Raw genomic sequence first — 27,436 nt, 5'->3', positions numbered from 1 at the left:
CTAGTTAACAGTGAATGTAATAATAAATTTGAAAAAAATGAACATATGAGATGTCCTCAGCCTGTAGGTAAAGGTAGATAATTCAAGACAGAATTTTTCGAGTGTTAGATGTGAGAAATGAATGGAAATGAGTTGGGGAGGGAACAAAGTGGAGACAAGTGTCAATGATGAAATGACAGCACATAGCAGCTATCATTTATTGAACTGTAATTATGTACCAGGCACTATGAGATCTACCTTCACATATGGATATGTAATTCTTACAATCCTCCGAGGTATCCCAAAATGAAGGACTGAGTGAAATTAGTTAGCAGTCGCAACCAACAGAGTAAATGTAGATTAAGAACTTTGAAAGAGGAAAAGAAAAAAAGTGAATCAGAGGCAAAGAGATTAATAATCTCTATCTATAACTATGCCAATACCCAAGTACTCATTTTCAGAAGTCTGAACATGAATCATGTAAATACAGTATTCATGTGCATGCTGCATTTTCAAGTTTAGAATTAAGCCAAGCATTAACCACGGGGGAGAAATTGTCAAAAAATAAATACAAAAAAACCAAGATGAGCAGGGTAAACTGGTTCTCCAAATATAGACTCTTAGACGTGAAAGGAGGAGTAGCATTTACCCAGCCAAGTTTCACTTTGGAGGAGAACTCCCAGTACAGAGTAACCACCATGGCAGCTTTGGCATTACTGTTTATTGTAGCCCGCAAAGGGGAGGGTGGAGCGCTTTTTCTGACAATGAAAACACTTCACAGAGTTTGGTGAGAACAACATGAGCTCACTCCCTAAAAGATCTCAAAATTCAGCAGAATTATGTCATGAAAAACATATTACTAACTCTAGTATTTATTTTAAAACTGAAGTTACATATAACAACACTTTTATTTATTTAATTAATTATTTTTTTACAACATCCTTTTATAAAGGTGAACTATGTGACTTCTATAATTAATAAGTAGACTGAAGATAGAATCAAAGGGCACAATGTTTCAGTTATGCAAGATGAATACATCCTAGAGATTTATAGATAGAAGTAAAGCATAGTGTCTATAGTTAACACTGTATTGTATACTTAAACATTTTCTACAGGGATAAATGTTACATTAAGTACTCTTATCATACACATAATAGTAATAATAATAATAAAATAAGGAGAGCAGGAGGAAACTTTTGGAGGTGAAAATATATTTGTGGCATAGATAGCGATGATGGTTTCATGGATGTATACTTATCACCAAACTCATCAAGTTATTATACATTAAATATGTAAAATAAAAAAAAATCAGCTGATGTGGGAGGGAGGGTGTGACTTACAATCTGCAAAATATTCTGAAAAATCCGTGGATTCCTAGCTCTGGAGAAGTGATAAGGCCTATACCCTAAACTTCAGTCCTAGCTGTACCACTGACTGGGTCAGGCTTGTCTGATTCTACAGCTTCCCCATCTGTCAGTGTAATGAGAGGCTAGACTTGCTTCATCTATAAGGTTCCATGTAACCCCAGGACTTGATGCCTATGATTAATTAATTCATTTGTTCACTTTGCGTGTTGTTTTCAAAAAGTGTTAGGTTGTGAGCTATCGTGATCTACATTCCTGAAGAATAATAGCAAAGCCTTAATGCTAGTTTTTAAGTACTGGTCAGCAGAGAGCCTATAGCTGCTGTGATGACCCCATTCTCTAGAACAAATGGACAGAGGGAGGCAGGAGGCTACTTTAATAATCCAGGCTTTGACCTGGCTGATTCAGCAGAGGTTGTAAGAAGTAATTAGATCTATTTTGAAACTATGACCTATGGAATGAATGCGGGTTGTTAGAAGAAAGAGAAGTGAAAATCTTCTGTAGTTTTTTATCTTAACAAGTGGGAGGACAGAGTTGACGTTTATTAGTGGAGAACCCCACTATGTGGGGAGCCGGATTGGGATAAAAACAGTTTAGTTCTGCCCATATGAAATTGAAATGCCTGCTAAACATCCAGATTGCAATGTCGAGTAAGTAACTGAATGTCTAAATCTGGAGTTCAAGGGAGATGTTTGTGTAGATGATCATCTCCACATGAAGGCTGGATACCATCTTCTAGGGAGAGAGAATCACTAGAGGGGGAGGTCCAGGAATCATGTTTTGTATCACTTCAATGCTCAGTGGTTGGGGAGATGAGGAATAAGCAGAAAATAGTGTGAGAAGAATGACCAGTGAAAATATGGAAGCCAAGGGAAGAAATAGCTTCAAAGGGCAGACAGAGACTGCCTTAGGCAGGTCAAGTGCTCTTACTACGGTACAAGCTGAAAGAAACTTCACAAGGGGAAAAAACCTTATCTAACTCATCTTCTGGTTTATCCTTCGTACCCTGGGTCAACAAGCATAGGACAAAAGGAAGACTGCTAAATTTGATGTATTCAGATGAAAACATATCCATTCGCATAAAAAAAAAAAAGACCTCCTCCCTCTACATTTGGTCTGCGAGGTTACCATGTAGTAACTTCTTCCAAGAAGAAATTATGTATTTCTGTATTTTCAGTATTTTGATGGACTTGATGTAGCTATCCAAAGAGCCTACTTTCCAACTGGAAGAAGTCATTGTAGAAGGATTTATTTTAATCTTTAAGAAAAAAAATTTCCTTCTTGTTCTTATTCATCATTACAACTCTTTCCTTGTGAATAGGGTACATGAAATGAGTGCATGACCTCTAATAGTCTCTACCAATTAAAGGATACATGCTAGGCTCGGTTTCACATGGATCTGTGGCATGTACACAGCTCTCTGGGCACCTTGTGCAGCCAGCACATGGTGACACTGAGATCTGTCATTTAAAACACCTATTTTATTTGTCACCTTCCTTTCAGCTCTGACTGGCCCTATCAGGTGTTTGCCAGGTGGTCTATGAGGTCACATGTATTTCTGCACTTCCCCCACTGTGGGCAGGACACGGCTCTGACAGCAATCCAGAAAATCTGGGTTATAGGTCTGGTCTCCTCACTTGCCTGTTTGCTTTGTAGGGGGTCAAACCAAATTCTTCCCATATAAGTCATTGTCTCTTGCCTCTCCTCTCTTTGATCCTTTTTGCCCGTGGATTTCCAAATCGCATTCAGGAGCGTGATATTTTCTCATGTTCTTGGAGAGAATGCTTCTTCCTGGTAGATTTTAGGAGAAGAGGCGCCTTGACTGGCCTGTGATTTTTGGTGTAATCATTTTACTACTTTATCATTAGACTTTGATTCTCTACAATGCAGATAATGCAGCTAGTTTTGCTAATTATCTGAGTTGTCAAGTCATTGGATTTTTAAAATTTTGGGTTCTCAGTTATGTAGATTGTGTTTGTGTAGGTGCAAACCATGGAAGTAACTTGGTAAAATGTGCTTCCCGCTATGTTAAGTTGTGTACTGTTTACCTGACATTACCCAGAAACATCTGCTTAGCATAACATAAATTAGCCTTTTGTTCTGTTTCCACAGTCACCTTAAATGCCATATAATGACAATGCATTGAATGTTTCCTTTTCCCTTTATCAAATTAAGGGTTCATTTTTTTAAAAATACAACAAAATAATTTTTTGTCTTCCTTTCCTGAATTTTTCACAACATGAATTCTACAACATGAAACGTGAATTACTGGGAACAACAACAACAAAAAAAAAAAAAAAAAGAAAAAAAGAAAAATATACCACCAAAGAATTTACTATAAATGTTTTTATTTTTTTCTGTTCTTTATATAGTGTTATTATTAAAAGAGTATGGATTATTTCCTAGTAATATTTCTAGCTTAATGAGGGATCCTGGGAATATCAGTTCTAGGTAAAGACAATAAGCATATAAAATGAGATACATGTGAATTTTCCCTGGAATACAAATAAAATAGGTGATGGGAACTAAGGAGGGCACTTGCTGTGATGAGCACCAGTGTTGTATAGAAGTGATGAATCACTGAATTGTACACTTGAAACTAATATCACACTGTATGTAAACTAACTGAAGTTTAAATAAAAACTACAAGCAAAACAAGACGACACAAAACCAACCAAACAGAAAACAAATACAAAATCCAGTCAGTCTGGAAGGCAAAGAGAGACACAGAAAGATGTTTATAAAGGAAGCCATTAATACCCTGCATTGTTGGGGTGCTTAAGACCTATTAGGTTGTAGGATTATATCATGGGTCAATCAGAGTGAATTTGATTTCTCTGTAGGTGATATGTATGCTCTGAATATAATTCTTGCCACACTCCAACTTTTTTTTAAAAAAATAAACTTTTTACTTGGAATAGTTTTAGGTGTACAGAAAAGTTGCATAGATAGAACAGAGGGCTCCTGTGCACCCTTTACTCAGTTCCCCCAGATGCTAACATCTTACAAAACTATGGTACATTTGTGATGATTAAGAACTTAACCTTATTGTTTTACTATTAACTACAGTCTTTATTTGGAGTTTACCAGGTTTTTCAGTAGTGTTCTTTTCCCTTTCAAGGATCCAATCCAAGATACCAAATTGGGCCTAAAGTTCCAACTGTTGAGAAAAATTAGGACCAGAGTTAGAGCTATAATGGGATAGTGACTGAGATTTGGAATGAGGAAGAGTAAATAGAAATAGCAGAGTTGTAAGCCTTGGAGAAACCTTGACTTCAAGGATGTAACCATCATTATGTTTTATTTCAAGCCATTTATATTTGTGATGTTGCTGTCAGGTCAGCTGGTATTTTCCTTTATTATCAGAATATAAAAGGTTCTTTTAAGTCAAAATATTGAAAAATCTGTCTACCATGAAACATTCCTCTAGTTAAGTGAAGGACAGTATCTCAGAGGTGTAGTAGTATCATCTATAGGAACATGTGTATATAATATCCTAAGATACAGTTATCTTCATACATAGATAGTACCTTGTGTATTTCATCTCCTTCCAACTTATCCATTCTCCCTTGACCTGTCGTTACAATAAGCATCACAGTGTTTGTTTCTTTGATTCATTCATTCACCCCCAACCCAAGGATATTGGGAACCTCTCCGTGCTAAGCACTGGGCTGAACTATTTGATCCAGAGTCTTTTAAATGAACCAAGGTAAGATAGTCAGGCTTTATTGCACAGTGGGCAGGTGCTAAAAAATGTATTCCTGAAGAACTGTAGAAGGAAGCATGGATGCCATGATAAGGCAGAGGAAACTCATGCAGATGACATGGAAGCATGAAGTAGCATCGTCTTTTGAGTGTTCATGTCCTGACTGGAAGCAGGAGCTGGGACTTGGTATATGGGAGAGGGTTCAAAATGATGAAGGCATTGTATGTCACCTGAAGGGTCTGAATTAATCATGAAGAGGTTGGGAAACCAATGCTCTGATTTTGCTTTGGAAATGTCAATCTAGAGAATAGATTGCTAGAGGAAAGAATTTGAGGCAGGGGAGCCAGGGGGAGTTTTGGGGAAAGATGGTTTACACAAGAAACCATAAAAACCTTTTTCCTATTCTCTACCTAACACCAATATCATCATTTTAAGGGCACATTGAAATGCTACTTCCTCTGAAAAGCCTTTTTTTCTTTCCCCTACTCTTCAGACATACCTCCCATAGGTCTTCATTCACAACTCCATTGTCATAGTCATCCTGGAGTGTTACAAATATTGTCTTATAAAAAAACAAAACAAAAACCCAAATATTGTTTTCTGTGTCTGTCTTCCTATTACAGTGAGCTTCTCTGGTTCTGGGACTATGTCTTATTCGTCTTAGCATCTTCAGCATTTAGGATGGTGCCTGGTACAAGGTGTCTTCTTATATATATTTGATGGGTTTAGAGACAGAATGAATATTTGCCAGCTATGGAGAGAATGCATGGGAAAGTTGGCCTTTCCTCCAAAACTGAACACTCACTATCACCCAAATTAATTTTTGCAAAATTCCATGCACAAATATTTAATCAGTTCAATTGAGGAAACAAGGAAATGAGACTCAATTAAAGAAGAAATTGTAAGTCTTTAAGCAATCTCCAGATTAGAATTGCTTGGTCATGAGTGAGATAATCAAAATTTGTGACTTAGCAAGTAAGAGAGATGTTTATGGATGCAAACTTGTTGCAGAATACATTATAAAAATGATGTGTGATTTACATCAACCATATTCTGTGGACAGAAATTTCTTTAGTTCTGAGGGTTATCAATGGGAGTAAGCAAAATATCTGTATTCTGGGAAAAGAACTTTAGTTAGCCTTTTTGGACCCCTGTTGCAAGTTTATAAACAGTCACTGGAACCAGGGGTCACAAAAGCAAATGTTATTAGGAGCCAGGAAAGTAGCAGAAATGAACAAAGGTGACTGGTGTACTGAACTAGGATGTTGGAAAGTCTTATGAAATAGAATCATTCCTGATCAATCTCAAGATGACAGCCCTTACTCCAATCAACAGATTGTAACATGCAGGAGTTGGGGTCAGTTTGCTATAACTTTTATTTTTTCATTAGAAGCCAAATATCTAAATTTTTAAAAGAAGCTGTATTTTTGTATTGACAATAAATAATTTTTAAAAACCCACAGTGGATACTGTATGGGTAAAACCACTTCCAGGAATGATAGACTGGGTTGTTTTAGATCTGCTTTCCCACCAAGAGCAGCTAGAGAAGCTGGACTAAGTAATACAAAAATAAAAAAATCTAAAATAATTGCAGAACCAGCAAGGAATGAAGAATTGTGAGGTCAAGATCTGACAAAGGATGAGAGTCGTTAGGGGTGAGCCTGATATTTGGATATACTTTTCCCTAAAGTGATTACTAATTCTGAAATCTGTGGCTGAGAGGATGCAATCTGACAAAGCTTTGGGCAGATTCATGGAGGTGGGAGACCAAAAATTGGAGATCATAGTTTGCCAAGGAGGGGGGATCTTGGTAAATACTTCAAGCAGTCAATTTGGATCGAGAAAGCCTATCTCCAGAAATGACAGTGAGCTGGAAATAGATCAATTCTTGGAGGAACGGGAGCCCAACATCAGATGACCTCCATTTGGCAACTGGGCTAGGGTGTGTAGGGGTTCCTAGTGCCGCTAACCTAGCTGCCTGGTAAAAGCATATGCACATTCTCTCTGGAGGAAAATAGCATTATTTAGGGTCTCTTGATAAATTTCACATACAGTGCCTTGTAACCAGAAACAAGGAGACAAGATGTCATCAAAATCCAGAAGAAAAGTAGCCTAGAGAAACAGACTCACAGGTGATCTAGATAATAGAGTTTTCATACAAAGACTTTAAAACAACCAACACTCATATTTTAAGAAGGTAAAAGACAAGATGAAAAATATCTACAGAGGACTGGAAACAATAATAATCAACCACAAGAAATTTACAGAATTAAAACTGAGCCATAAAAACATATATAGGAAATCAGACTTTAACTACTGCTCTGCACATTCTGAGTGTAGCTATAGCATAATGGTCTACTAAAAATTGTCCTGGTTTATGGTATATAGCATAAAGCATTTGGCAAAAGTAATGAAATCTTTCTTTATGGACCAGAAAGGATAGCAAAGATTATAGATCAAAAAAGATGAGGGAAATGATGCAATTTTTAAAAAAAGATTTTATTTATTTATTCATGAAAGACAGAGAGAGAGAAAGGCAGAGACATAAGCAGAGGGAGAAGCAGACTCCAGGCAAGGAGCCCGATGTGGGACTCAATCCTGAGACCGCGGGATCATGCCCTGAGCCAGGGGCAGGTGCTCAACGGCTGAGCCACCCAGGCATCCTGGAAATGATGCAATTAGCGTCAATAAAATGAGTTTAGACTTTCAGTAACTCTAACAAATATGAATTAACTTATAAAATCTCCAATCTAAAATCAGACTTGAAATGTTTTAACAAGGAAATGCTGAGGGATAGTACAGTAGGTACTAATATAATAATCTATGGGATCAGATAGATCTAGGTTTGACACCTGGGTCTATTTCTTATTGGATAGGGAAGAGGATGACCTTGGACCAAGTACTAAGCTCTCTGAATGTTATAGTTCTCATTTCTAAAATATGGGTAATCAATTTGTTGAAGTTTTCAAGAAACTTAGAAAATGCGTATGTAATACCCAAGCACAGTAGGCACATAGAGTAAACATGATAGTTCACTCAGATTTGTTGGCACAGGTAAGGACCTGGTCTTCTTTCCTCTCTTTATGACCTAGAGCTCTTTCCAACCTGTTGCCTCTCATCACATGCATTTCCTCCTTGTCTCCTTTTACTAATTGCTTTTATTCATTTTAAAAGAGAAATGGAAAATTCATCTCGTGATTAATTAGCACATCTATCTCATGGAGTTAATTAGCATCTTCTGAGATTAATATAGTTTAATATATTATCTGGAATATATTTTAATCTATACCTGGAAGAAAGTATATTTTGAAACATCATTGATTTACATTTATTCTGAGAGTACCAAAAAATGACCTTTTTACTTTTCTCACACTGTATCAAAAATATCAGTATGGATTGTCTGTTCAAACTAAAAATTCTATTAGGTTTTTTTTTTTTTTTTTTTTTTTTACTTCCTTGCCCGGGAGAGAGATTTACAGCTTTATATTTGTGTGCTTGATAGCCTCTTTTGTGATAAGCAAGACAGCTTAGCAGAGTCCTGAGTCATCAGCAAGACCCCAACTGCTTCAGTCATTGCACAGAACGCTGGCAGAAGAAACATTTTTGAATTCATTATCTGGAACCTTTATTTTTTGGCCATCTTTCCTTTCTTCATTTTTTTTTTAATTTAATTTTTTAAATTTCTTAAATTTATTTAAATTCAATTTGCCAACATATAGTGTAACACCCAGTGCTCATCATCTCATCAAGTGCCCTCCTTAGTGCCTGTCATCCAGTCACCCCATCCCCCATCCACCTCCCCTTATGCAACCCCTTGTTTCCCAGAGTTAGGAGTCTCTCATGGTTTGTCTTCCTCTCTAATTTTTCCCCACTCAGTTTACCTCCTTTCACTTTTAGTCCCTTTCACTATTTATTATATTCCACATGAGTCCTTTCTTCCACACCTTCTTTTCGTGTAAATGTCTACCATATTGCCATATTGAAAGACAAAGGTCATGAGATATTTAAATTTAAAAATACAATGTCTATATTCCAAATTATTTTGAAATATCCCTCATAGAAGAAATGCTATTTGTGTATCACTTGCCAAGAGATTTTTCACTAAACTAAAAAACATACAAGAGAACAATTTTTATATCAAAAATATATGAGCACTTTCTATTTTTACCCTATGTACTTCAAATATTAGTACTTAGGATAATTTTTATATGTTTGCTCCCTTTTATATGAAAAGAAACTGAACCTTCATTCTTTACTTAAAACTATTTAGACATTTTATACCAGATCTCTATGTATTTTCTGCCTCAATTTTAATATCTCATTATTATAAGGATGGTTTTCCTCCAGGTGAACAACAGAAAAATGGTAACATTTTTAAGAATGGAGTTTGATTTTTTTTTCTGCACTGAGATAGTAGTTTGTTTTATAACATTTTTCCTAAATGTCAGGGCAAAAGCTGTTGAACTGGATAGGCCTACAAATTTTTTTTTATCGACTTAAGCAAACAAAATATATTTTATAGTTTTATGTATCAGAAGAAAAAGTGTTCTCTTTACCACCGCTTGCTACTTCCTTATTGGAAAGAAATTTTAACTCAACAACTTTGCATGTACCAAATATTAAAACCAGATGTGGGAGGGTGCCTGGGTGGCTCAGTTGGTTAAGTACCTGACTCTTGATCTCAGCCCCGGTCATGATCTCAGGGTCCTGGGATGGAGCCCTGTGTCTGGCTCCCTGCTCAACGGGGAGTCTGCTTCTCCCTCTGCCTCTTCCCCTCCCCTTGCTCGCATTCTCTCTCTCTCTCTCTCACACAAATAAATAAAAACCTTTAAAAATAAATAAATAAAACCAGGCACTGCAGATATCAGCATGAATTGGTCCTGCACTCATGGGATTCATGGCTGCAGGTGCATTGAATGCTTCCAGTGTCCTGAGAGTTTTGAAGGAGACATTTTCAAAGGTTAGGGTTTTCTTTTTCTTTTTCTTCTCCTTTTTCTCTTCCTCCCCCTTCTCTTTTTCCTCCTCCTTCTCCTCCCTGTTTATTCTTCATAAACTTTAATGTTTAGAGCACTTTTAGATTTACAGAGACATTGGGTAAGAGAATACAGAAAATTCCATAAACCCCATGCACTGTTTCCCCTGGTGGTAGTATCTTACTTTCATATGATATATATATATATATATATATATATATATATATATATAAAATTATAATTAATGAACCAACCCTGATAATTATTATTAACAAAAGTCTACACTTTATTCACATTTCCTTAGTTTTCAGGTAATACTCTTTTTCTGTTCCAGGATCCCACTCAGAATACCACATTACCTTTAGTTGCCATGTCTCTTGCCTGGGATGATTTCTCAGATACTTCTTGTGTTCAATGTTCTTTGATAGCTTTGAGGAGTTGTGTGTTTGTGCTTGGGAAAAAAATAACTAAACTAAAATACTTAATCATGCTGAGAATCATACCCCATGATTATTTGTCTAGTAAAGGCAGGAATCCGATTCAACTAGATGGTCCTCTCTTGGGAGCTGCGAAGAGTTAGTTCATTAGGGCTCGGGCACATTTCAACAGTGCCCCTCCTGGGACACCTCCTGGCGGTGACAGTGGCTGTACTTTCACACTTTCTTTGACTCTGGGCAGTAATGTTTGGCCTCTCAAAACCTTTTCCAGTCTTCCTCGGTCTCTCCAGATTCCAAATATTTCTTTTAATTAGCAATGACATCCAATTTTTCATCAGCAGAAATCCTGTACCTCCTTTTTAAAGGCAGAAAGAGCAGAGTATTCAAAACCCACAATTGTTGGAATCTGCATCCTGGACAGGAGAGGGGGTGTTCATATTTCATCCTTTCAGAATGCCTAACAATTTCTAATAAAAAAAAGAAAAGACAAAACAGTTGAGACTGAATGTTCATACTCTGCCAAACATAATCCCAATAGTAAGTAGAGTTAGCATTGTTAACAGAGGGGTGTGCAAGATGCTGGAGGAGTAGAGAGAAGGGAGACACTAAATCTATTGCTTAGGAAAAAGAAGAAGGGGAAGAAAGGGATCAGCAGAGACTGTAAGGCTTCTCACAGGTGATATCTGAACCAAGTCTTCAAAAACATGTGGTGGATAATGCCAGCATCCCAGGTAGAGGAAATAGCCTGAATGGGAGTATGGAATGATGTGGTATGTTTAAGGACCTGCCAACAATTGTAAAGTGGTACAAGGCAGAGGGAGTATCAGAGAGCAGTAGGAGATGAGATTGGAGAGGTAAGCAGAGATTGGTCAGATTGGAAAGGGTGTCTTGGGCCACTCTGAGATCTAAGAACGCTATGATATTAGCTCACCTAAGTGGCAGAGCAGTGAGGTTTAAGATTTAGATTGGAAAGGGTTAGGATAAGAAGGTCAGGAGTTAGTGCACTCAGGCAAAAGATCTGTCCATTTGGTAAAATGGTAAAAGAGCACATTTAAGTCTTGACTTAAAAAGTTCTTAGCTTGCTGAGACTGGGTTGACTAGACGTTGGCAATGCCAGAATTAAAACTAGGTTTATGAGACACTGAAACTTTGGCTGCCTGGAGAGATGCTCCTTGGTCAAAGAGAAGTCCAGGAGGCTATTTGCCCTCTAGTGGCAACCACAAAGCATTTTCTACTTTGCTAGCAATGGGACTAGAATCTACAGTACAGAACAGATCCACTTGGGAAGCTAGCACTTGTTATACTTCGGAAAGCTATTTGAATTAGTTCCTAGACTTGAATATCTAGCTTAATACATAAACCTAATATGAGGTTATAGATATATAATAATAAAAATGTATCATACATACTGCTGTTATATTACTCATTGAAATTATTTTCAGAGTTTTTCAGTATTATACTTAATAGGTAAGAATGTAGCTAGTATCAAAAATGTTATCTTTAAAAATTTTTAGTGCGATTTATTTATTTTTAATGAACAGCATAAGATATTTGGAGGTAGATAAATTTCCCTGCATATCCAAGCATAAATTTCCCAGCATATCTATTTTAGATCTTCTAATTTGTTCACTTTGATTTTATACTTGCCAGCTAGAGAACTTTGGCCACACAATTTAGCATTATAGAATTTCCAGTTCATTTTGTTTATTTTTTCCACATAAATTGTTTACATCCATTTGAGAAAACTTTGGTATTACTTTTGTTTAATATCAGTTTTTAATCTTTAAAATGTTCAGTCTGAGAAGTAATGCTTTCCCCTGCCTTTGCTAAAGGCACTTTGCAGAAACATCTCATTATTTATTTATAAGGGTAAGTCTCCAGAAAAAGGTAACATTATCACTGGCCTACTCTTGCTTCCACACACATGAATACATTCATAATTGATGAGATGGTCTATACTAGTATTGCAACTAGAACAAACCTAAGGTCAGATCTCTGGGAGAGCAAAGCATGTCATTATTTTTGGTAAGAAATACATAAGGGACAAACATTTAAAATTATCTGAAAGGAGATGTACTGGTAGGGGGAAAAGAACCGGTGTGGGAAAGTGAAAGGAAGCACACAAGTCTAGAAGAATATTTTGAATCATGTCTTGCAAAGAAAGTGATTTTGGTTTTCACAGTGGTCTCCCTTATTAGGGCAGGTTAATGATTGACCACTATGTTAGCCAGTCTCTTTTTCTTTTGCCTTTTCCCTTTTCTTTCTTTCTTTCTTTCTTTTCTTTCTTTCTTTCTTTCTTTCTTTCTTTCTTTCTTTCTTTCTTTCTTTCTTTCTTTCTTTCTTCTTTCTTTCTTTCTTTCTTCTTTCTTTTCTTTCTTCCTTCCTTCCTTCCTTTCTTTTTCTTATCCTTCCTTCCTTTTTTTTTTTTTTTTTTTTTTTTCTGGCAGTTATTCCCTCAAAGAAACTGAAATTCTTTGAGAAACAATAGGTTTAAACTGCTGCCACAAATTCTGGCCAGATGAACATCAAAGAGACAGGTGAGATTTCCCCTGGAGTGCTTCTGCCTAGGCTTCTTTCTCTTGGAGCTGAAATGATCTTATGAGGGGGTTCTCCAACATACAATGGGTTACTAGTGATGAGAATGTAGAGTCACTGACATAGATATTCACTTGTGTGGCTAACGGGCTGAGATGGGGGTGGTGGAGAGCAGGCATAAAATATATGCAGGGCATAATACCAATTTTTTTTTTAAAAAAAGAAAACCGATGTGTGTGTGTGTGTGTGTGTGTGTGTGTGTTTATGCATAAAAAACTAACTGGATTTGCTCTAAATGTTAATAGGGATTGTCTCAGGCTGATGCGGCACTGGATAGTCTTAGTCCCCCTTGCTACCTTTTCTAGTTATCTGTATTTTAAAAAGGATACAAAAGTTTTCTTAAAACAGAAAAGATAGTTACATTGTAGGTATAAAGCATTTGTAAGTACTCAGAGTTATGTACTCATATTTATGGCTTATTTGGGTTTTAAACACTACTTAAAATCCTTAGGTACTAGAAAAAGATAAAGGTGAATACTATTATGATTTTAGAGTGGCATAGGCTTTTTTTTATGTGTTAAAGCAACAAACAAAAACCATAAAAGAGGGGATCCCTGGGTGGCTTGGTGGTTTAGTGCCTGCCTTCGGCCCAGGGCGTGATCCTGGAGTCCCAGGATCGAGTCCCAGGATCGAGTCCCGGGATCGAGTCCCACATTGGGCTCCCTGCATGGAGCCTGCTTCTCCCTCTGCCTGTGTCTCTGCCTCTTTCTGTCTCTTTGTCTCTCTCATGAATAAATAAATAAAATCTTAAAAAAAAACCCATAAAAGATTGATATTATCACATGATTTTTAAAGCCTCTGTAGATTTTAAGTGAAAATAGTGTTTAAATAAGGATTAAAGACACATATCAAACATATATATTAGTATATATATGTATATATATAGTTAAATGGTATACCATATTATTTAAAATATATATTTATACAAATACATATCATTCTTTACTTATCAAATGAACAAGAATTCATAAAAAAAGAAAGATTGTTTCTAGTACAGGCAAGGTTTCAGAGAAATGGGTACTTATGTACTATGCAAATGAGAAAATAAATTGGTACAGGATGATTTGTCAGTATCAAAAAACTTAAAAATATTTACACCTTTCAACCTAGCAATTTCATGCCTATGAATTTATCTTGAGGAAATTACATATACTCTTTAAAGACCTAGTGACTTCACTTGGAGGAATTTACTCCACAAACTCATACGGGGGTGCCTGGGTGGCTATGTCAGTTAATGGTCTAACTCTTAATTTCAGCATGGGTCATGGTCTGGGAGTCATGAAATCGAGCCCCAGTTTTGGCCCCGTGGTGGGCATGGAGCCTCCTTGGGATTTTCTCTCTCTCTCTCTCCCTCTGTCTCTCCCTCTCTATCTTGGTAAAACAAAACAAAACAAAAGCAAATAAACTCCCACATGTGTAAAATGACACAGATACAGGGTTTTTATGTAGCTTTGTAATAAAAGATTGGAAGTAACCTAGCTCACCATCAATAACAGTAACATAAATTATGGGTACTTCCAGGCAACAGAATATTATGGAGGAAGAACAAAATGAAAAAGAATATATTTGATATAGAAGGAACCCCCTTCACCAGTACTTTTAAATTAAAAAGATACGGAACAGTGAAAAAAAAATAAGAATATATTTGCATTTGCTTGTTTACTCATAAAAATACTCTGGAAGGATATCTCAAAAATTAAGAATAGTGACTCTCATGGGGTGTAATTGTGCAATTAGGCAAATGTAGAAAGAGAATGAGAGGGGAAAATATTCTCTATATTTTGGTTTTTGAAGAATTTTGTAAAGTACTCACAAAATGGAACTGTAAGATCATGTAGAAAAACCAAGTACCTGTTAAGTGTCCAAACTGAATAAATAGAATGCCTGAAATTAACTGTGCTTATCTGTTCCTCTTTGAGAGCAGAGAAAATGCTTTTCCTTCTTGGAATCCTCAAGCCTGAAAAAGTACCTGACACATAGTAGGTACTCAATTAATTTTAGAAGAATAAATGAATCCGTGAAGGTTTAAAAGTTGTTAGTAATCAAGGAAAAAGCCACAAGAATATCTCACTTTCATGATTTTTTTTTTTTGGCAAAAACTAATTTTTGAGAGAAGACCAAAAAGTTCCAAGAGTCCAAGTAGCGATTTTAAGTACTTCTTTCATCAACTCTAATCCTAAAGAGCCTGTTAATGCAGATTATTAAGGCAAAAGGAAAATCAAATAAAATGGCTGCAAGGCAATGCACTGCCACACTGTGGTACCATATAGGTTCATAAACCGGATCTATCGTTTCTATCCAATAATATGCCAAATCACTTTTCCTTTTCTTGCAAATGAGAGGTACCAGGATATGCTCACAACTAAGTCATGACAGTTAATGAGGGGTAGAAGACATTGAACTTAGGGAATATGCTATAAAACATCAAAACCCACCACAAAACACACTAAGTATCAAAAATGATCTAGTGCCAGTGTAATAGTTAACACTTGGGGAAATATTCAGGGACAGAAATGAAGTCTATGAAATGAGCTGGTGACTATATATCTGATTAGTGATTCTCAACACTGGCTGCACATTATATTCATCTGGGGAGCTTTTAAAAATACTGATGCCAGGGCTCCACTCCCAGAGATTCTGATTAAATTCATGTGGGGTGGGGCCCAGGTGTTCCTTTTTTTTTATTATTATTTTTTAAGCTCCTAGGGGTGATGCTAATATAGAGTCAGGGTTGAAAAACATTATGTTAGAATGGAGAGGGATGGAGGAAATTCTCTTATAGTATAAGGTGACTTAATCAACTGCTTCCAGCCTTTAATTTATGAACAAAGTTTTTCAGATTAAACCTTTCATTTCCTCATCTCCTTAGAACAGACCTTGCCCCCAAACCCATGCTTCAACTGTTAAATTATTTCCTATAGGCCTGTCTCTCTTGCTTTCATTTTTTCCTGCATGGTTCCATTTGCACCACAATACAAATGGTTTTCCTTCTATCAAGGACTTGGCTGTCTACAGAATGTATGCAACCTAAATTCCTCAGCTTGGCTTCACCCCACCCTACCATCACCTAATGAAATCATTTTGTTGCACAGTTTCCTCATCCACACCCAATTGTTGGGATAGATAACTTCTGAGAGCTTTTCAACTCTGAAATTGTAAGTTCCCTGGTTTATTGTCATACTACTCACCCCACTCGTAAATAACAGATCTCATCTTTTATAGTTCCCTAAAGTATTTCTTAACTGAAGTCAAACAAAATCCTCTCCACTGCCTCACTTAATCCATGCTCTTTTCCCTCCAATGATGGTTTTTATGCCATTTGCTCTCCTATAAGCGTTTTCATTCCCCTCCCCCAACATATCCTCAGTTACCTGGCTCAAGTTCACCTTGAGGTTTTGGGACATATTACCGGTTTACCTCCATCATATTCTTGATTTAGGAGTTCCTTGGTACTTTGTAGTATAGACCCTCTTTATTAAAAGTATGGTCCACGAGCCAGCATCACTTGGATGCTTGTTATATACATCCAGTATCCCAGGCCTCCCCACAGTCTGCGTTTCAAGCAGATGGCAGGTGACTCAGTGCACCTGTAACTTTGAGATGCACTGGTCTATAACAGCTTATTAGCGTCTTCTTTGTTTACTTTTTAAAAAACAATTAATTTGAGAGAGCATGCAGGGAGAGGGGGAGAAAGAGAGGGGGTGATCTAAACTGAAGCAGACTCCCTGTTGGGCATGGAGCTTTATCTCAGGACTTTGAGATCATGACCTGAGCTGAAACCAAGAGTCAGATCTTTAACCAACTGAGACACCCGGGGACCCCACTTTTGTTTTCTAGTTTCTTTCTTTCTTGCATAGGAAGTGCTTTCAGTTCAGGGATCCTAGAACACAGAGAAACAGGGAATGACATGAAATTTCTATTGATGCGCAACAGCAGTAAAATCTCATAGTGTTCCAGCTCTTTGGTGTTTGGGTAGGTTTTTCTCATTCGTCCTTGAGAGTTGCATGTATGGAACTTCTAACTTTAAAAATCTTTAACTAAACCTTCTAGTACTTAATACTCACCTAGCAGTTCACCGTGAGCTGTTTGTTGAACGAAACAGTAATCATCGCGTTTACCAAATGCAACTGGAGGGATAGTGAACCCAAAATTTAATTTTAAAGGTTGATACAGTGGTGGGCTTCTAGCATTTTAGAGGTCTTTTTCTTTTAACGATTCTATTTATTTATTCATGAGAGACAGAGAGAGAGGCACTTTAGAGGCCTTGAGAGAACATCTCCCAGGGTCGACTTCTTTTACAGATGAAGAAACGGGAGGCCCAGAGAGAGAAAGGACTACAGCAGGGAGGGCAGAGTTGACATCCTCTGTCGTACTCGGGCACACTCCCCCAGTTGTCCAGCGTCAGTAACCATGCATCATCAATCTTGGACGCCGCCAAAAACCGGTAAGTAAGCGCCCAAAATAGATGCTTAGGAATTCAAGGGTATTCATTTTACTCCAGCCTTTACCCAGAGATCATTGGCTCTTGCAGTGTAGATGATCCATCACATGGTCTTTACCAGCCACCTGAGAGCCTGCATCTTGGGGATCCAGAAACGGCCGTGACCCCTGGTCTTCGGGAGGTCACCGCGCAGCAGACAGCAAGGTGCAGGGAGGGCAACCAAAACACAAGCCCCGAAACCCTGGCGCCTTTTGGAGTCGTGCACTTGCCTTCCGGACCCTCAAAAGCGCCGTCCAGGAAGGACACAATGGAGTCGCGGGAGCAACGGCAGCCGGCTCCGAGCCTGAGTCGTCGAGACTTTACATTCCGTTCTTCCCTGTGCAATTCTGAGCTTTTTCCAAACCTCCGGGGTCCTCTGTAGTGATGCCAGCGCAGGGCAGGGCACGCGGTTAAGGCCCCAGCGAACTAAGGCATCAACACTTTCAAAGCCCACTTCCTCGACAAGTTTTATTCGGTTTTCCCTTTTTCGTGGGTGAGTGGAAACGAGTGGAGAGCGGATGCTCCCTCAGCCAGCCAGGCCGAGGCACGCGGGGCGCGGGGAAGGCGAGCCCGGGGCGCTCGGGCCGCTGGGGGGCGGGGCGGGGCGCGCAGGCGCAGGCGCAGGCGCAGGCGCAGGCGCAGGCGCAGGCGCCTCCCGCCCGCCAGCCCAGGCCGCGCATTCCTGCGCCTCCTCCCGCGCGCCGCGCCGCCTCCCCCGACAGCTGATTCATTGGCTCCGCAGCCCAGACTGCCTGGCGCCGGCCGCGTGACGTCACCCATTCACCGAGCCCGCCTCCCCCCTCCGCTGGCGCCGGCCGGGCGGTCGTCTTGACAACGCCGACGCCAGCCGGCACAATGACTTCCAGCTGGAGCAGCCCAGCCAGCCCGCGCGCTCGCAGCTAGCGCGGGGCTGAGGAGCGCGGGGGTGGGTTTCTTCTTTCTTTTCCTTCCCTTTCCTTCCCTTTCCTTCTCTTCTCTTCTCATTTCTTTCTTTTTTTTCTTTTTCCTTTCTTTTCTTTTCTTTTCTTTTTTCTTTCTTTTCTTTTTTTTTCTTCCTTTCCTTTCTCTTTTTTTTCTGTCCTTTTCTTTTTTTCTTTTCCTTCTTTTTCCTCTCTTTTCTTTCTTCTCTCTCTCCTTCTCCCTCCCTCCCTCTCTTTCTCTCCCTCCCTCTCTTTTTAGGCTCCTGCGGGTTCCCCCTGCCCGGAAGGGCACTCGCTCTGGTTTTCTAGGGCTCTGGTCCCAGGCTCCTCCGAAGCGCGCTTGCAGGCGCCCTTCGTCAGTCGCGGTCTCCCTGGGCTCTGTGTTTTGCTGGGCAACACCCCATGCTAGGCTCGGCCAACCTACTGGCGGTTGGGTTCAGCCCTTGCAGCGCCAACACCTGCAGAGCTGAGGCTCCTGCCAAAAGGCATAAAGCAAAGGAGGAAAAATTCATCGCCGTAATAACGAAAATGATAAACCTCAGCTGTCTTACAGAAGAATGTCAGAGTAGGTGTCGATTACCTCCCACAATCACAAAACGACTTGCTTTAAAAGAATTCGCTCTATCCCTTATTAAAGCGCGGGGGTTCTCATTTGCTTTTTAAGTCGTACTTTATGACAGAAACTTAAAGTTGGGAATGAGATCGCTCTTCCAAAAAGATAAATCTTCCCAGAAGAGGCGGAAAAGTCTGGGAAATTGTAGTGCTCTAAATTAGCATGGGGAGTATGTGAGGATCCTATTTGGAGTGAGCTAGGGAGAAAGAGCAAGGAGGAGGAGGAAAACGAAGAGATGGAAGGGATTCGTGGTTTTGGAGTAAGGCAAAATCTTTAAACTCTGGAGCTAGGGGGGAAAGAAGACATAACTGTTGACCAGAATTAGGTAGGAGGTGATTTCCTATGCCTCATTTCACTTTTTTGGCCAAACCTCTTGGTTCAAAACAGCTGCAGTTTTGGATCTAAGTCCACAAGTGAGAACTAAGGGCAACCAACCCTCCTACGGAGAGGATAGATCTACATTGTTGAAGCTGCTTATCTGCAGGATGAATGAGCCCAGGAGATGCAGACTCCCTTCCCACCTCATAAAAAATACCTCCAGTGAAAACAAGCACTTTGGCCTCTTTCTACTTTCTATTAGTCCAGATTTCACCATGTCTTTCTTTGCCTTGTTGTTTAAGTTTATATATTTCGTCTAGTCCTCAAACAGGTTTTAAACCCTTTGAAGGCAGAGGACTCTTTCTGAAAAATTTTTAAATCTGGCCTGGCTGAGGAAGATGCATAGTGCAGTATCTTTTGATGATGGTGCTAAGGACACAAGGCATTTAGTTGGTCAGGTTGTCATTTATTGGCTCATAATAATCCTTGGATTCCATGTCTTCAACATGCTTCCCAAATAGTTAATTACAAAGAGTTACTAGGCAATGGTTGGTGATTATTAATAAAAGTAACTAATATATTAGAATCCCTGGTCAAGATAGGAAATAATTGTCATATATTCCCCCAGGGTTATAGTTGGTAGTTGTCAACAGTTTGTTAATTTTTTTTTTAAAAACACCCTTGAACCCATTTTGTTACCCATCAAAAATGAGGACTCTGTGAAACATTAATTTTCTAAAATTGCTGCCTATTTAAATGTGATTGTAATTGCTCCTTAGCGTTTTAAAATTATAACATTGGTACCAAATGCTTTAGAATCCAAAGAACAGTCTATCGGGTTTGGCATTTTTGTATAAAATGGTCTATAACATAATGGATAGCTGATTATCCCATCCACATTATTTGGATTCAGCTTAAATGCCAAGGCTTCATCATTAGGGTGGAAAAAACAACCACCCTCAGGAGACTTAAAATATATCACATATTTAGTTATCTCTTCACTTCTCCCACTAGACTTACAGGTATGCTGCTCACTTGTAGTTTCAGTAATACCACTAGCTACCAGTGATTCCCAATCCTAAACACACTTTAGAATTACCCCCAGGAACTTTGAAAAAATACTGTTGGCTATATTCCTTCCCTAGAAATTCTTATTCACCTGATCTGGGGTGTGGCCTCAACATCTATGTTTTAAAACAAAAATTTTCCTTTGAGTTGTAAATTCACAGGAAGTTCAGAAGGTAGTGCAGAGAGGTCCTATTTACCCTTCAGGTTGTTTTCACCATTGGTTACATTTTATATATCTATAGTACAATAATAAAAATCAGGAAGTTGATTTTACTTTGTTGTAAAGTATTTGTGTAATTCTGTGTCAGCTCATTACCTGTAGACTTCTGTAACTGCTACCACAATCAAGACAAAACTATTCCAACACAAGGTTCTTCCCTTTTTAGTCACCTCCCTCCCCACACTATCCCTAAACCCTAAACCCACCAATCTCTTCTCCATCTCTATTATTTTGTCATTTTGAGACAGTGTTATGTCATATAAATTGATTCTTACAAGCTTATGACTTGAGGTTTTTTTTTTTTCTACTCAGCCCAATGCCCTTGAAATCCATTCAAGTTGCTGCATATATTAACAATTTATTCGTTTTTATTACTGAGATGTCTTACATTGTATGGATATACCACAGTTTAATTATCTGCCTATTGTAGGACACTGTGGTTGTTTCCTTTCTGGGGACTGTTACAAGTAAAGCTGCTATGAACATTAATATACATACAGGTTTTTGCTTGTACATACATGTTCATTTCTCTGAAATTAATGCCCAGGAGGGGGACTGCTAGCTCACATGATCATATATGTTTAGTTTTTTTAAGAAACTGCCAAACTATTTTACAGGAATGCTGTACTATTTTCCTTTCCCAACAGCAATGTATGATAGAGCCAGTTTCTCCCATCCTTGTCAGTACTTTTTTTCCAAACAATTCTGATAGGTGTGTAGTGATATCTCACTGTGGTATTATTAATTTGCATCTCCCCAATTATTAGTGATGTTGAATGCCTTTTCATGTCCTTATATGTTATTCACATATCCTCCTTGATGAAGTGTCCTTCGTATCTTTTGCCCATGTTTTACTGTTGTCTTGAGAGTTCAGAAATTCTAGATGTGAGTCCTTTATCAGACATTTGGTTTGCAAGTATTTTGTCTTAGCCTTTTCATCTTCTTAAAGAGATCTTTTGGAGAGCAAAGTTTTTAATTTTGATAAGATCTGATCTTTTGATTTTTCCTTTCTGAATCATGCCTTTGGTTTCCAGCCTAAGAACTTTCCATCAAGTCCTAGGTCCTGAAGATTGTTTCCTATGTTTTCTTCTAAAGGTTTTACATTTTACATGTGAGTCCATGATCCATTTTAACTTAATTTTCATATAATGTGTGAAGTTTAGATTAAGTTTCATTTTTTGCTCCTGAATATCCAGTTTGTTGAAGGAGACTATCCTTCCTCCATTAAACTGCTTTCGCATCTTTGCAAAAATCAGTTGGCAGTATTTATGTGAGGTGTATTCTTGGTTTCTCTGTTTTGTTCTATTGATCAGTATATCCATCTCTCCAGTAATACTACACTGTCTTGACAACTGTAGGTATGTAATAAGCCTTAAAACTAGTAGACTGCTTCCTCTGAGATTATCCCTGCATGTGTGTGTGTGTATGTGTGTATGCAAATATAGAATATATGTCTATATATTCTAGTTCCATTCCCTTTCTATACAAATTTTGGGATAATCTTATGTATATCTGCAATAAACCTTGCCTGGATTTTGATAGGTATTGTGTTTAAACTATATATCAATTTGGGAAGAATTGACATCTTAGTTACTATGTGAGGTCTCCCAATTTATAAACTATATATCAATTTGGGAAGAATTGACATCTTAGTTACTATGCGAGGTCTCCCGATTTATGAGTGCGGTATGCGTCGCCACTTATTCAGATCTTGTTTGATTTCTTTCATTAGCATTTTGTAGTTTTTGTCATATAAGCTCTGAACATGTTAATTAGATTTATACCTAAGTGTTTCACCTTGTTGGGCAATTGCAAACCCTATTGTATTTTTAATTTCTGTTTACATGTGCTCACTGTTAGTATGTAGAGATTTACTTGATTTTTGTATGTTGATCTTTTATTCCATGACCTTGCTGTACTTACTTATTTGTTCTGGGAGGTTTTTTGGTAGTTTGTTGATCTGTTTTGGATTCCTTGGGATTTTTTTACATAGAGAATCATGTCATCTACAAACAGGGGGTTTTAGTTCTTTTTTTTTTCTTTTTCTTGCCTCATTGTATTTGCTAGAACTTCCACTACTATGTTGAGCAGCAATGGTGAAGTGGAACATCCTTGCCTTATTCCTATTCTTAGAAGGAAAGCATTCAGCTCTTCATCATTAAGTATGGTGTTATAGATTTATTTACTTTTTAATTTTTTAAAATCAATTTGAGGAAGTTCTTCTTTATTCCTGTTTTCTGAGAGTCTTTATCATGAATTGATATTGAATTTTGTCAAGAACTTTTTCTGCATCAGTTGATAGGATTATGTAGTTTTTCTTATTTAGCCTATAAATATGGTAGATTATATTGATTGATTTGCAAATGTTGAACCCTCCTTGTATCCCAGAAATAAATACCCACTAGGTCACAGTATAAAATTCTAAGCTGACATAGTGCTAAATTCTGTCTGCTAATATTTTGTCAGGGATTGTTGCATTTATATTCACGAGAGATATTAGACTATAGCTTCCCTTTTTTTCTTTTTCTTTCTTTTTCTTGGGGGGGGGAAGGAGGGACAGTATTTGTCTGATTTGGATATCAGGGTAATACTGACTTTCTAAAATTAATTGGAAAGTGTTCTACTTCTTCTAATGTAGGGAAGAAAGTGCATAGTAATTGGTGTTGATTCTTTTTAAATTTATTTTATTTTTTATTTTTTAAAAGATTTTGTTTATTTATTCATGAGAGACACACAGAGAGGCAGAGACAATAGGCAGAGGGAGAAGCAGGCTCCATGCAGGAAGTCCGATGTGGGATTCGATCCCGGAAACTCCAGGATCACACCCTGGGCTGAAGGCAGACGCCCAACTGCTGAGCCACCCAGGCATCCTGTTAATTCTTTTTTTAAGTGTTTGGTAGAATTTTGTGATGAAACAATCTGAGCCTGGAGATTTTTTTCCTAGAACTTTAAAATTACACATCCAATTTCCTTAATAGGTATAGGGTTATTTATAATATCTGTTCTATGTTGTGGGAGTTGGGATTGGGGGTACTTTTTGAGAAAATGGTTCATTTTACCCGAGTTGTCAAATTTGTGTGTGTAGTATTCTCTTATTATTATTTTGATGTCTGCAGGATCTGTAGTGCTATCAGATATTACTGTTTCATTCCTAATATTACTAATTCGTGTCCTCTCTTCTGTCTTTGCTAGTCTTGCCATTGATTTGTCAATTTTATTTGTATTTTCCCCAGAGAACTACCTTTTTGTTTTTTACCAATTTTCTCTATTTTCTGTTTTCAGTTGCATGGCTTTCTACTCTTATCATTATTATTTCTTCCTTCTCTTTGCTTTGGGCTTATTTTGCTCCTTCTTTTCTAGGTTCTTGAGATATGATCTTGGATTTTTGAGAATTTTCCTGCCTTCTAATATAAGTTTCCAATACTGTAAGTTTCCCTTTCAGCACTGATTTTGCTGCATCCCATAAGTTTTAGTATGTTGTATTTTCACTTTCACTCAGTTCAATGTGTTTTTCGATTCTCATTGAAACTTCGTCTTTGTCCCTTGAATTATTTAGAAGGGTGTTGTTTAGTTGCCAAGTTTTGGCTTATTTTTCGGTTATCTTTCTGCTAGTGATGTCTAGTTTGACTTCATTATTATCAGAGAATACATTCTGTATGATTTAATTCTTTTAAATTCCTTGAGGTTTGTTTCACAGCGCAGAATTTGACCTAGCCTCATGTATGTTCTATGGTTGTTAGAAAAGAATGCTGCTCTTCTTGGGCAGAGTGTCAGCTTCTGTTGGATGATGATGTTGTTAAGTTCCTTTATACCTTTTCTGATTTTCTTTCTGGTTGTTCAATCAGTGGTTGAGAGGAGTTTTGAAGTTCCAACTATAATTGTGAATATGCTTATTTCTCCTTTCAGTTCTACCAGTTTTTGTTCACATACTTTACAACTCTATTATTTGGTGTATACCATTTAGAATCACTATATCTTCTTGGTAAATCCACCCTTTTATTATTATGTGATGTCCTATCATCCACCCAGGCTGCTCCAGCTATTATTTTTTAAAATACATTTTTCAGCCCCATCCTCTTTCTCCTTTCTTTCCTGGTCTCCAAGGATGTGAATGTTAGGTATCTTATTATTGTACTAACAGTATCTGAGGCTTAGCTCATTTTTAAAGTCTATTTTCCTTTCTATCTTCCACATTGGGTAATTTGTATGATTGTGTTCAAGATCACTGATTCTTTTGTCCTTCCATTCTGCTGTTGAGGTCATCCATTAAGTTTTTTGTTTTGTTTTCTTTTTGTTACTGTATTTCCATTTCTACAATATTCTTTTGGTTCTTTTTTATAGCTTTGTTTTCTTTGTTGAGACTTCCTAATTTTTATTTGTTCCAAGCACATTCATAATTGCTCACTAAAACATTTTTATGATTGCTGCTTCAAAGTCTGTGATCAATAACTTTAACAACTTTGTCATTACAGTGTTGGTGTCTATAAGTTTTCTTTTCTCATTCAAGTTGTGATTTTTCTGATTCTTGTGATGAAGAGTGATTTTCTGTTGAAACTTGGATGTTGGGAGTACTATGCTGGGACTCTGAATCTTACTTAGAACTTCTGTGTTAGAAGGTCTCTAACACAGGTATGACAGAGGAAGTAGGGTTGGGGGGGGAGGGAGAAAGGTGCTGTCTTGTTGCTGGTAGGGGTTGAAATCCATGCTTGTGTTGACACCTGAAAGGAATGGGCCTTTCACTAAGAGTTATGGCTCCCCACTAGGTCTCTGTTGGGCATGAAGGCTTCATTACTCTTCATTATTGTTCATTACTGTGGCTTCCACTGATACTGTGGAATTGGGATGGTCTTGTTATTGCTGAGTGGTGGAGAAAGTCCTGACCCTCCAGTAGGTCTTCTCTGATACCACTCCAGTGGGGAAAGAAGGAACACTATTAATTCTGAGTGGAGTGCTGGTCCAGGTTCCTCACATGGTCTCAATGGATACCACTGGGGAGACCCCCTTATTTCCTTGTGGGGATGAGAATCTTGGCTTTGTGCTTTCTTTCTCTGACACTACTCAGGTAAGAGTGTTGGGGTACCTGACAAGGGGAGAGATCTAGGCTTCTGCTCAGTGTTTGCTAGTGGGGGAGGGGATGGAGTCACAGTTTTCTCTGCGGTATTTGAAGTAAAGCCATGACTGTTTAAGCATTTTCTCTCTGGCTACAATGCCCCCTTGTTCTCTGCCTAGAGAGAGCAGGCTTTTGTTGAGACTTTTTTTGGTTTATGCTTTCTGGCATTTCTGGATTGCTAGCTTTCTAGCACTTCATCTGGGATATTTGAGGCAAAAAAAAGGCCCAGAGATTGCGCTGCATCTTGTTCCTTAGGAGCCAACTTCCCTAGCTGGTTTGCCCATTTCTCTTTGCCTTGTCTTCAGTATTCTCATGTTTATTTTTTTAATAATGCTTAGAGCTTTTAGTTGTGCTTGGGGAGAGGAATACAGAAAAGTGCTTCTAGTCCATCCTTCTGGAAACAGAAGACCCAGTGTTTTCTAAAAGCAGCATAGGTGTTTCTAAAAATGTATAGTCAGAGTTAAGAACTGCTGAGCTATGCCTATCTGTGTAACATTGTAGGTTATGAAGGGGTCTCAGTTTCTATTTCTATTAGGTTTGGGACTATTTTCAAATAATTCTAACATAAGTGGATTTTCTCTTGGCCAGAATTGAAGATACTTTGAAGGAGGGAACAGCACCTTCTTATTCTTTGGAAGGCAGCTAAGCCTAGTGGTATGGCTAAGACTTTTGGAAGGAGAGTAACTATATTTTAATGACATTTTTCGTAAGCTACTTAGCTTTTAAAAAATCAATAAAAATTAATTCACCTTATTTCTGAAATTAAGTATGGTATATGTAAAAAAATATCACAGAGCAAGACCAACAAATAATATATGCTCAAATATTAGGTCTTTCTTCCCATGGTCATGCTCAATATAGTACTTGCATATTTGATTATAGAAGCTGCATACTTAGGCTGGGTTCTTGAATCAGAGGACTTATCCTGGAAGCCTTTTAACCTCAGATTCAGTGATAGCCAGAAAAATAGTTCTGGGGAAGGTATTGTAAAAATAGAAATGTGGATTTTTATTATTATCTTTTATTGACCCAGGGCAGAAGTTATGTAAGGTAGTGGTGTAAATCAATAAGAAAGACTATTGACATTGCAAGAAAGAGGTAAAAGTGACTGTGGTCTAAATGAATAGGGAAGAAAGTAAAACCATAACAGGAATTCAAGAACTGGAAGAACAGTTAGAAGTTAAGGACCTGGAAGCTTCATTATGTAAGATTCTTCCTACTTCACTTTACTTTCCCATTCTCTTTTGTGAGTTCCTTTTCATTACCAGTTCCTTAAATGTTGGTGTAATTTGAGGTTTTGTCTTCCTCTTCCCACGTGTACTGACCCTGGATAATCTTATCCAATTCAAAGTAGTACAAAAAAGCTAAAAGTTTTCAATTTATATTGCCCCTTCAAAATCTCTCCCATAAACTCTAGATTCATGTAGTGGGTCTCTGATTATCCCTGGAGGTCTCTCTTTGAATGTGTCACTGGCTTTCCAATCTCATCATGTCCAGATTCTCCCACTCATCTGTGTTCTTTGTCTCATTAACCAGCATCTCCATTAGTTCAGATACTCAAAGTAGAAACTCAGGTATCTTTTTTTTAGGCGACAGTCAACTCCTATTGGTTTTTCCTTCAGGAATCCCTCAAAAATTATATTGAGCACTAAG

The 27,436-nt window shown here is 37.9% G+C and overlaps 2 long non-coding RNA genes across 15 annotated transcripts in view; one reads left to right on the top strand and one right to left on the bottom strand.

Annotated features, from left to right (window-relative positions):
- Positions 1-926: 926 nt before the first annotated feature.
- Positions 927-18,500, bottom strand: LOC112657584 (uncharacterized). Of its 2 annotated transcripts, XR_007408361.1 has the most exons (3): positions 17,119-18,154; positions 4,431-10,926; positions 927-3,134 (listed from the first exon to the last, which is right to left on the bottom strand). It is a non-coding gene; the product is annotated as an uncharacterized LOC112657584 (long non-coding RNA). The 2 variants fall into 2 exon arrangements; XR_003135129.3 differs by lacking the exon at positions 927-3,134 and having other exon boundaries at positions 7,533-10,926; positions 17,119-18,500.
- Positions 18,501-18,531: 31 nt separating this feature from the next.
- LOC112657565 (uncharacterized) overlaps positions 18,532-27,436 on the top strand; it is a 319,254-nt gene continuing 310,349 nt past the window's right edge. For all 13 annotated transcript variants that reach the window (XR_007408364.1, XR_007408363.1, XR_007408374.1 and 10 more), the window contains exon 1: positions 18,532-19,019. This is a non-coding gene — a long non-coding RNA (uncharacterized LOC112657565). The remainder of the gene's footprint in view (positions 19,020-27,436) is intronic.

Source organism: Canis lupus, chromosome 35 (assembly GCF_003254725.2).
Source record: "Canis lupus dingo isolate Sandy chromosome 35, ASM325472v2, whole genome shotgun sequence".
In the NCBI taxonomy this organism is placed as follows: Eukaryota; Metazoa; Chordata; class Mammalia; order Carnivora; family Canidae; genus Canis; species Canis lupus.
The sequence above is the reverse complement of the archived record's forward strand: the minus strand, read 5'-3'. Positions and strand labels throughout refer to the sequence as shown.